Source organism: Ceratotherium simum, chromosome 8 (genome assembly GCF_057802395.1).
Source record: "Ceratotherium simum simum isolate JZ-2026a chromosome 8, ASM5780239v1, whole genome shotgun sequence".
Classification (NCBI taxonomy): Eukaryota; Metazoa; Chordata; class Mammalia; order Perissodactyla; family Rhinocerotidae; genus Ceratotherium; species Ceratotherium simum.
Genome location: NC_141907.1, coordinates 56936605 through 56946508, shown reverse-complemented (window position 1 = coordinate 56946508; position 9904 = coordinate 56936605). Strand labels below are relative to the sequence as shown.

Sequence of the window (9904 nt, the reverse complement as noted above, 5' to 3'; positions counted from 1 at the left end):
ACTGTACTATATATATAATGGAATATTATTAAACCATAAAAAAAGAGGAAATCCTGCTATTTGTGACAACAGGAATGAGCCTGGAGGGATTTTTGTGAAGTGAAATAAGCCAGACAGAAAGTCAAATGCTGTATGATATTATTTATGTGTGGAATCTAAAACAAAAACAAAAAAATCAAACTCATAGAAACAGAGTAGAATGATGGTTGGCAGGGGCTGAGGGTGGGGGAAATGGAAAGATGTTGGTCAAAGGGTATAAACTTTAACTCATAAGTTGTGAGGATCTAAGGTATTTCAGGGTAATATGGCTAATAATACTATATTATATACTTAAAATTTGCTAAGAGAGTAGGTCTTAAGTGTTCGCACCAAAAAAATGTAACTCTTTGAGGTGATGGATGTGTTAATTTGTGTTAATCATGTCATAATGTATGAGGATATCAAGTCATCACATGGTACACTTTAAATATATACAATTTTATTTGCCAATTATACATTAATAAAACTAGAAATAAGATCTTAGTCTTTTGTATTCCTCCTACCATATTTGGAGCTTATTTGATCAATAACTAAGAATATAACTTTTTGATAAATCTACTCTAATCTTCAAATGATACTAATTAATACAGCATTTTACTGCTACATATAACTTTGATTACATCTCCTTAGCTTGCATATATAGTCTAATTTTTGTTTTAAATTACTTAATAATACTGTTTAATTACAGTTTTGTTCCTTTGGAAGAGTAATTGGACATTTTTGGTTAAATTTTGTAATTAATTTTTAGTTTTGTTGCATTCTGGCAAGAGAAGTCTCCGATTGTGGAATTTCTGTGTTTTTAACACTTAGGGAGGTTATATTTATGGCCTAATCTATGATCCAGTTTTGTAAATATACCACAGGTACTTGAAGTGATGCCATGCTCTCAGTTTTTAGGAGACAAAGGTGAGCAGCCTATCTCAAAGGGATAGAAGAGAGGTGAAATGTGCATGGTCTATCTCAAAGTAAATTCTTTCCTGCAGACTGACTCCTTCAATTTTGATTTGGGGTATTACCTTCCAACTAGTCATCCAAGCCAGAAAATAGGAAGTACTTCTTCACCACACCCTACCCAATATACAAATTATCAAGTTCTACTGGTATTTTTTCCTTAATATCTCTCCAAAATTGTTCCCCCAAGTCCATTAGGTCTTCACTAACTGTCATCCTAATCCTAAATCACAGCTAAAGGAATTCCACTCTCCTTTTCAAAAATCTTAAGTGATTTCATTGTTGATAGCAAGGAGCACAAGTTTAAACGCCTGGAGGACCTAGTTAACAGTGAATGTGTGAAATAGGCCTGGTGGAGACTGGTGTAATGAGGAGAGCTTGCCTCATTTATGAGATCAAGGACTGGCAGTTTCTTAGCTCTAGTTCACCAATGCTCCAAGTACTGGTCAGGGAGTAGATGAAGAGCTTGCACCAGAATCCACTGCTTTTGTCATCAAGAACGTCTTGCTACTAAATGAATGAATGAAAAAATGAATAAATCAATAAGGAAGCTGAAATAAACAATGTGCATAATGACAACATTGATTTATATCCTTCACTCCTGACTGACTGGTAGCAGTTGGTGGTCCAGCAGCCAGTTTGCAGACCACATTTTGAGTAGCACTGCTGTAATTGACGGTTGTCATGCAAGACTGCATGCCCATGGCACCAGATCTTTCATGTTTTGGGGGAAAATCTGGATTTTTATATGTTTTCCCATTTTTTAAATGTTTTACATATCGGCAACTAATTCAGTTGTTAAAAGTACTGTTCAAATCAGAAAAATTGAGAAAGTAAAAATTCAACCCTTTCTTTAACGTCCAGTTTAAATAGCACTTTTCTTATAACACCTTTTCTTCCCATGATTACTGCCCTGGTCTCTCAGTCTGTAAGAAATCTTCTCTTCTGTTTTGGATTGTGCCATCATTAGTTATATACATGTGCTATATTCCCCGCTTTACTGTGAGCTCCCTTTGACCACAATCATTGTTCGCATCTTTTTGTATTGTCTCATAGCACTTAGCATAGAGACTTGCTATTGGTAGATGCTCAAAATATATGTTGAATGTGTTAATTTAATATATCTAGTTATCTGAAATTAAAAATTGCTTATACAATAAGTAACCTTGGATAATATTTTAGGTGTATAAAAATTCGATAAATATCTAAGAATAAGCAGAGAAGTTGGCAGAAATTTTTTGGACATGCACATGCATGGAGCTATGGAGCAGATCCCAATTTATGACTATGCTTAGCGGATTCTTACAGTATTTCTCACCTACAATTAAAATGCCCTTAAAGGCTATAAAAAGAAGAGAAGCCTTGTCTACTAATTTGGTTTGGGTTTGTAATATCAATCCAGATTATGGATATGTGTCCATCAAATATCGTGAATACATTGATTTTAATATCTCCTGTGGGGTAGACTTGAGAAAAAATATTTTAAGATAAAAACTGATCAACCTAAAATATATGGCCTGAAGAGAAAAATAATCTTTGTTTTTTTCTTTTACAATTCTAAATTACTGTTTTATATATGCTATTGACTCCACATTGTAGCAGAGAAGAAAGAATTTGTGATGAGAAATGGAGATAATAAATATGAGTGCAGCCTTTCAGGTGAGCTAGGACTGACAGGCAAATCTCTCTCTCTCTCTCTCTCTCCTCTCATTGTCTCTCTCTCTCTCTCATACACAGAGGCCCTATAAAATTAGATCAAGAGCAGTACTTATTTCTCAGAGGATATTGAAGTCTTAAGGAAGTGTGACGGTCATGGAGAAAAGGAACAGAAGTAGGATTTCTCAGTTAAGTTCCACTTGGGTCCCAGTCTATGACTGTGTGGTTACAGTGGTGAGGGGGCAGATACCAGAGATGTTAGTGACATTGTCCAAGCAAAACAGGGTCTTACTGGATCTAAGAAGATAATTTCTTGCTCTTCCAGTGATTCATAACTCAGGAATAATTTAAATAGTCTTTTCCATATAAAGAGATGTTTACAGACTGCTGGGATCCTTTTAGTAGTTACTGTGGTAAATTTTCATTCAGAGGAAGAAGGCATGTTTAGTTCCTAGATTCTCTGAATAATATCTCTGCCTCTAGTTTTACAGTATCCAAAAAATCTCATATCCTACATATGGGATTCCTGTTATTCTATAGGTAACACCTTTAAGTGTTTCTTTCTTTTTGTAAGGATGAAATTCACTAAGGTAATTAATTATCTTTTTAAACTTCAAGAGTCAATGTTTCTTGGGTAATTCAGTCAAGGTCAGTGAATGAGAAATTTCAGTGCTTAAGAGAGAAGAGTTAAGAGAATTTACAGAATCTTGCTCTTAGGACAACAAGGACTTTTTAGAGTGGAGGGAGAATAAAAGACAAATTCCACTTTTGTGTCAAGTATTGAGGCCTGTGAAATGAATTCAGTCATCATAATAAAATATGATGACAATTCTTTTTATGGTACTTAAAATATTTGACGTGATATGTTGGTAACAGACAAAGAAGAAAGACTAGAAACTATAAATACAGTGTGCTTAAAGAAATGCTGTATTTTCACTGCTAAAATTTTCAGTTTTCATCTTATACTTTTGATTATTGTTTGAAGTATTCACTCACTATTCAAGGGCTATGTGTAGTAACTATCACCTGTAGGTTCTGAGTAGTGTTATCAGTTGTGGGTTCTCAGGCGTTTTTGTATAGGAGTAGTGGCTCCTGGAGCTGAAGGTGTAACAGGGCTTATGGCATTAGATTCTGGAATTGCAGTGGAATCTTCAGCAAGCTCTGGGTCTTATTCATATTCCCAGATTGAACCATTATCTTCAGTGCCAAAGCCATACTCTTCAGGATTGGTGACATCTTCAGGCACAGTGTCAACAATTGTATTGTTAGCAGTGGTGGCATTGCCCAGAGTAGTGGTGGCATCAGAGAGAGCAGAAGTGATATTGATCACAGGCATAGTAGTGCCAAGGGTAGAAGTGTTCACTCCTGGAGCAGCTGTCGTGGTTTTAGAATCTCTGTAGTGGTTGCAATGTCAGTTGCACTGTTGGTGCTCACTATAGTGGCTGTGGGGCTAGTCACAGAAGCAGTAACAGCAGTCTCTTCAATGGTTGTGCCGGTTTTCACAGTAGTAGTTTCAATTGCAGAAGTGACTTAACCTACTATAGCAGCAGTAATGTCGATTGGAGTAGTAGCTATGTCACCTCCAAGGGTAGTGGTCTCTTGTCTGGTGATGGTGGTATTGGCAGACTGGGTGATAATTTGAGATGCAGAGGTAGTGTAGTAGGTGAAAGGGTAGGGGTAAGGGCTTTTGCGGTAGGTGTAATTTGAGCTATGCTAGTCGTAATATTATTAGTACCTCCAGTGGCTGTCTAGGTGATATCTGCAAAGACAGTGGTTGGTGCTGTGTGTGATGCAGTGGGTGCTTCTACAGAATTCTCAGATGGCTGCTTTTTTGATCGATGTTGACAAGGTCTGGGCTTATGAGGTTGAGATGTCTGGGTTTAAAGTTGAGATGGATGAGATTTTATTGGAAAAGATGGTGGTGGATGAGGTTTGCTTAGACGGCGCTTGGGAGCATGTAGTAACGTTGGGTAAATTGGAGACTGGTTAACAGAATGCAAAGGTCTTATCTTCTTTCTGTTGTTTTTGGAAGCTAGATGCTGGATTCTGACAGAATGGCATCCATGAGACTTTTTGGCTGCAGATTTGGCAATTCTTTTTGAAGTAGATCTGGAGACTGGCAAATTGTTTGATGGAGACCTCTTAGAAGAAACTGTCCTTGTTTTACTCTTGGGAACTTTAGACTTCGGCTATTTAGACTTAGGAACCAGATGGCTCCTTACTGCACCTTGGGAAGGGGATGTCTGTCTAAGTGCGGGCTTGGCAGCTGGAGACTTCTGTTTTGCTCTCTTTACAGTTGATTTCTCGGTAGCACCGACAACTGAAGATCTTTTTCCTGTATTGTGGGTAGATGATGTCTGCTTGAGTGTAGACTTGGTAACTTTTGACTCTTTCTGTTTAGGCTTAGCAGTTTTCTTCCATTATATGCCAGTCTTGGTGGGAGATGACTGTTGGGACTTAGACTTGTCAGCTGAGGTCAGTTTGCCTGCAGACTTGTGGATTAAGTTCCGTTTTTTTTTTGAAGTTGATTTTGATTAAGGCTGTTTTTGTGCAATCTTGTTAGCTAGAAATTGCTTTTTGGTAGAGGCAGACTTCTTTGCTGCATCTTGGGAAGACAATTAGTGCTTGGATGTAGATTTGGAAGTTGAAGATCTTTTAGATTTAGGTGCTAGAGATCGATTTGGTAAAACTGATATATATGATTTTGATTGAGTCCCTGTAAGTGAAGCCTGGCTTGATGACTGGGCTTGTCTTAGTGCAGCCTGGGCATGTGAGGACTTTGTTTTTCCAGTTTTGGAAGGTAAATTTAGCCTCAATGGCATTTGTCTTGACTGGTCCTGAGTTTTAAGACTCTCACTTGTCTGCAAATAAAAAACATACAAGTAAGGAATTAAATATGTATGGCATCAATTCATAGTGGGTGTGTTTAAAAATATTCAGTAGTAAAAATAAAAAAATTTAATTTTTTTCGGATTTGATTTTCATGTTTTTCTTAAAGACTATTCTATGAAGTAGTTTTGGGTTCACAGCAAAATTGAGTGGAAGATACAGAGAGTTCCCATATCTCCCTGCCTTCATATATGCACTGTCTCCCCATTATCAACATCCCACACCAGAGTGGTACATTTGTTACAGTCAATGAATATATATTAACACATCATTATCACTCAAAGTTTACGTTAGAGGTCAGTCTTGGTGTTGTACATTCTGTGGGTTTTGGCAAATGTATAATGACATGTTTTCACCATTATAGTAACATACAGAATAGTTTCACTACCCTAAAAATTCTCTGTGCTCTGCTATTCATCCCTCCTAACCCCTGGCAACGACTGATCCTTTTACGCTCTTCATAGTTTTGTTTTACAGAATGTGATATAGTTGGAATCATACAATATGTGGCCTTTTCAGATTGGTTTCTTTCACTTAGTAATATGCATTTAAGTCTCCTCCATGTCATTTTTTTTTTTTGAGGAAGATTGGTCCTCAGTTAACATCTGTTGTCAATCTTCCTCTTTTTTTCCTTTTTTTTCTCCCCAAAGCCCCCAGTACATAGTTGTATATCCTAGTTGTAGGTCCTTCTAGTTCTTCTATGTGGGATGCCACCTCAGGGTGGCTTGATGAGCAGTGAGTAGGTCCGTGCCTAGGATCCGAACTGGCGAAACCTGCTGCCAAAGCAGAACACGTGAACTTAACTGCTACACTACTGGGCCGGCCCATCCTCCATGTCTTTTCGTGGTTTGATAGCTCATTTTTTTTTTAGCACTGTATATTTCATTGTTTGAATGTTCCACAGTTTGTTTATCCACTCACTACTGAAGGACATCTTGGTTGCTTCCAAGTTTTGGCAATTCTGAATAGAGCTGCTATAAATATCTGTGTGCATCTTTTTGTGTGAACATAAGTTTCTGACTGGTTTTTTATAATATTCCCAATGTGTGAATATATGGAAAGGGATATAATAGTCAAAGTTTATGGTAAAAATTTTTTAAAGCAACAAAGAGTGTATTATCCTAGTTACAAACACAATGGTGTTTTACTCTAAGATGTTTTGTGGCATATGATCAATATGAACATCTTTATCTTTTTGTAAATGAGAAGAAAATTTCCTGTTGAAGAGCATTGAAAACTTAGCAAGAAGAATGTAATAAGGCTCAAGATGATCATAGATAAGATGAGGACCTTCATCTTTTCTTTATAGACCCTAGCAGGAAAAAAAAAGAATAAAGAGAATGCATACTTAATAATATAGTGATAAATAAGTTATTCAAATCCACATTTATTTTAGTAAATTATGATATTAAGACTTATCAGGAAGCAATGCTATCACTAAATAATTTGCTGGTTACCCAAGGGCTTTCTGCATCTTTTACAAAGGTCTAATAATATTACAGTAATTTAGAGTAATTTGGGTTAACAGCTTAACACTTCTTCAAATATAAGAATAAAAACATTATTTAAGTAACAATTACTTTTAAAAAAGTTTTTAGTTTAAAAATTGTAGTTCATACTTTGTATGAATGTGAAGTCAATGCTTCCATAGAGGCTCGGAAGGATTAAAGCAAAAATTGAAGTCGGTACCACTTTATCACCAGGAAGTGCCTTAGGCAGAATGAGGCATTCCTGTTATAGCAATTTTTATTCAACACACACAAGTTCACTTTATGGTTTTTTACTTAAATCACATTTTATCAAGGCTGCTATTCAGCCACAGAACCTGAGTAATTCACAGGAATAGGCTTTGATTTAACTGCAAAGAGAGTGAAAGTGATGGGACTCTAGCCTTTGAATGGGTATGACCAGTTCCCATCAGTACTTAGTATAATAGTGTTAGGAACAGGTTCAATTTGCCTAAGTCAGCAGATCATTTCGTTTATTTAGCTATTACATTTGTGTCCAAACTGGAAAGCTCAGAGCCTAAAAGAAAAATCTAGTCCTAAACTCTTATCTGCATAGACACCTTAGAAGGGGGTTTCTTCTCTATGTTCTGGTCAGATTTTATCTTCTTTCAACCAAGCTGACTCTTCTCTGATAGTTGTCTCCAAATGAAAATTAGTGAGTACCTTTTGAATAAATAAACTCTTCATTCCTGGATGCCCCTCCTACTTATTTCCTATTGGGGAGGAGCCAAGCAAACTTTAATATGATTATTTTTGGCAGGGGTTAATACTGATTAAAAGAAAGTCAAGTCTGTTGACAAAATCAGTTGCTTGCATGGATTCTTCTCATGGAAATATTATGTTTGACTGTTACATCTTTATTTAGGAAAAATAAAGAATAATTTTATTCCTTAGGAAATTTTTATTATTTGTACTATTACTTGAAATCATCAGTTTAAAATTGATTGTTTTGGTCCTTGTTTTAACCAACCCAACAATGGTTGTAGGTATTTTGTGATGAATGATTCAAAATGATGATTTTTAAATATGGAAAATAACTACATTAATGCCAGATATTAATTTTATAGGAATGTTTGAGTTTAATCTCATTTTCAAGAGTTTCTGGGATTTCTCAGTATATTCCAATAAAATACACACATAAAAAGAATACACTTGATCTTTCAAGTCTGTTTTTGTTCATTGGCCTTAACTAATAGGTTTATAGCCTTTATTCCAATAATATAGGTATCTGGTCACCACTATAGTGTATCACATTAGGAAGATTAGGAAGAAGACATGCTATCATTGCCGCCTTCTAAATAGTGTGCTAGAGTTAAGATACTACATAGTATTGAAATAGCAATTTTGTTATCATTCTGTTGACACTAAGCTTTCTTTCCTTGAAAACTGAGATTAAATTATAAAAACGTTCTCTCTTTACACTTTTATATTGCTGTGATTGGTAATATGATCTGTAGTAATTTTCTTTTGAGTTTAAAATTAGCCTAACAATGTGACCTTGGTAGTTTGATTCGTTATCACTAATCAACATTTTTTTTTCTGGATTTTGGTAAAAAAAAGACTAAGTTATTAAATCGTATTAAATGGGTATTTCGACTTCAGTCATTAACAATCCATTTATTATTCTACTTACTCATTTGTGTGACAAATATTTATTTAGCTCTACACTGCATTAGGCCTTACTTTGGAGAGACAGTAGTGAGCAGAATGTAGTTCCTATGCTCATAGGGCTTATAGTCCAGCAGGAGAGGTGGACAGGCGGGTATGACAGAGTTTGATTAAGTACTAAGGAGGAAAGGAACTGGCAGGGGCAGGATGTTATGGTAGCACATTAATGGAGCACTTGATTTTAGAAGTTCAGGAAAGGTGTTCTTAAGGATGTAATATCTAAGCCAGGGAGTCAAATTTTGATTACATGATATGAATTATCAAAAGGACTTGAGCAGCTTCAGAAAAGTGCTGGTGATGGTGATGGTGCAGCTAAAGCAGTCACAGGAGTTTTGGAGTCTCTGGGGTGTGTGGTATAAGGATCTAATGGAGACAGATGAGGTGGAAATAGCAAGATCATGAAAGTTGACTTTGTCTTGTGGACAATGGATGTCCTTGAAAATGTCATTTAGGAAATTAAGGGATAAAGGAATGAACATTTACTGAATGCCCAGTTAATAAAGGGTACATTAATGAATATTTCAGATTGGAGGTTGTATATCCTAGTAGTAAGATAATGAAGGCTGGTAGATTGAATTGCTAGAGTTCAAAGCTAAACTCTACCACTTACTAGGTTTTTGATCTTAGGCAAATTACTTAATCTCTCTGAGCCTCAGTTTCCTCATATATATATGAGCATAATATTAGTACCTCTCTAAGAAAGTACTGTGTGGAATAAATAAAGTAACATCTGTAAATTCTTTGTTATAGAGCCTGATATGTATATCAATAAATCAAATACATGTTAGTTTCCATTCTATTTATTGCCCAAGGTCACACAGTTAAGCATGTTGAGCTAAAACTTTAATCCAGTTCTATCCAAACCTAAAGCCCATAAATTTTCATTCTCTTAATGTTTAAGAGAAATTGTTTTCATATACACAAAATGAGGATCAATAACAAGTTATTTAAGAGGTTATTGATGAAGATTAAGTGGTAGATATACGTGAAAGAGCTTCTTACATTTTAAAGTGCTATATGAATGCTTATTATATAATAACAGTGAATTCTGGAATACCTAAGAACTTTCAGATAAGGCTGTTTTACAGGACTGAATAATAAAATGTTTTTCTAAATCTCATTAGACTATGAACTCCTAGAGGTGTGGAAGAAACATGCCTTATTCACATAGTGGGCATTTGGCAAATAAATGA

General features: G+C 35.6%; 1 pseudogene; it reads right to left on the bottom strand.

The window, feature by feature from the left end:
* Positions 1 to 3814: 3814 nt before the first annotated feature.
* On the bottom strand, positions 3815 to 6831 carry LOC147916472 (uncharacterized; annotated as a pseudogene).
* Between the last annotated feature and the right edge of the window lie 3073 nt (positions 6832 to 9904).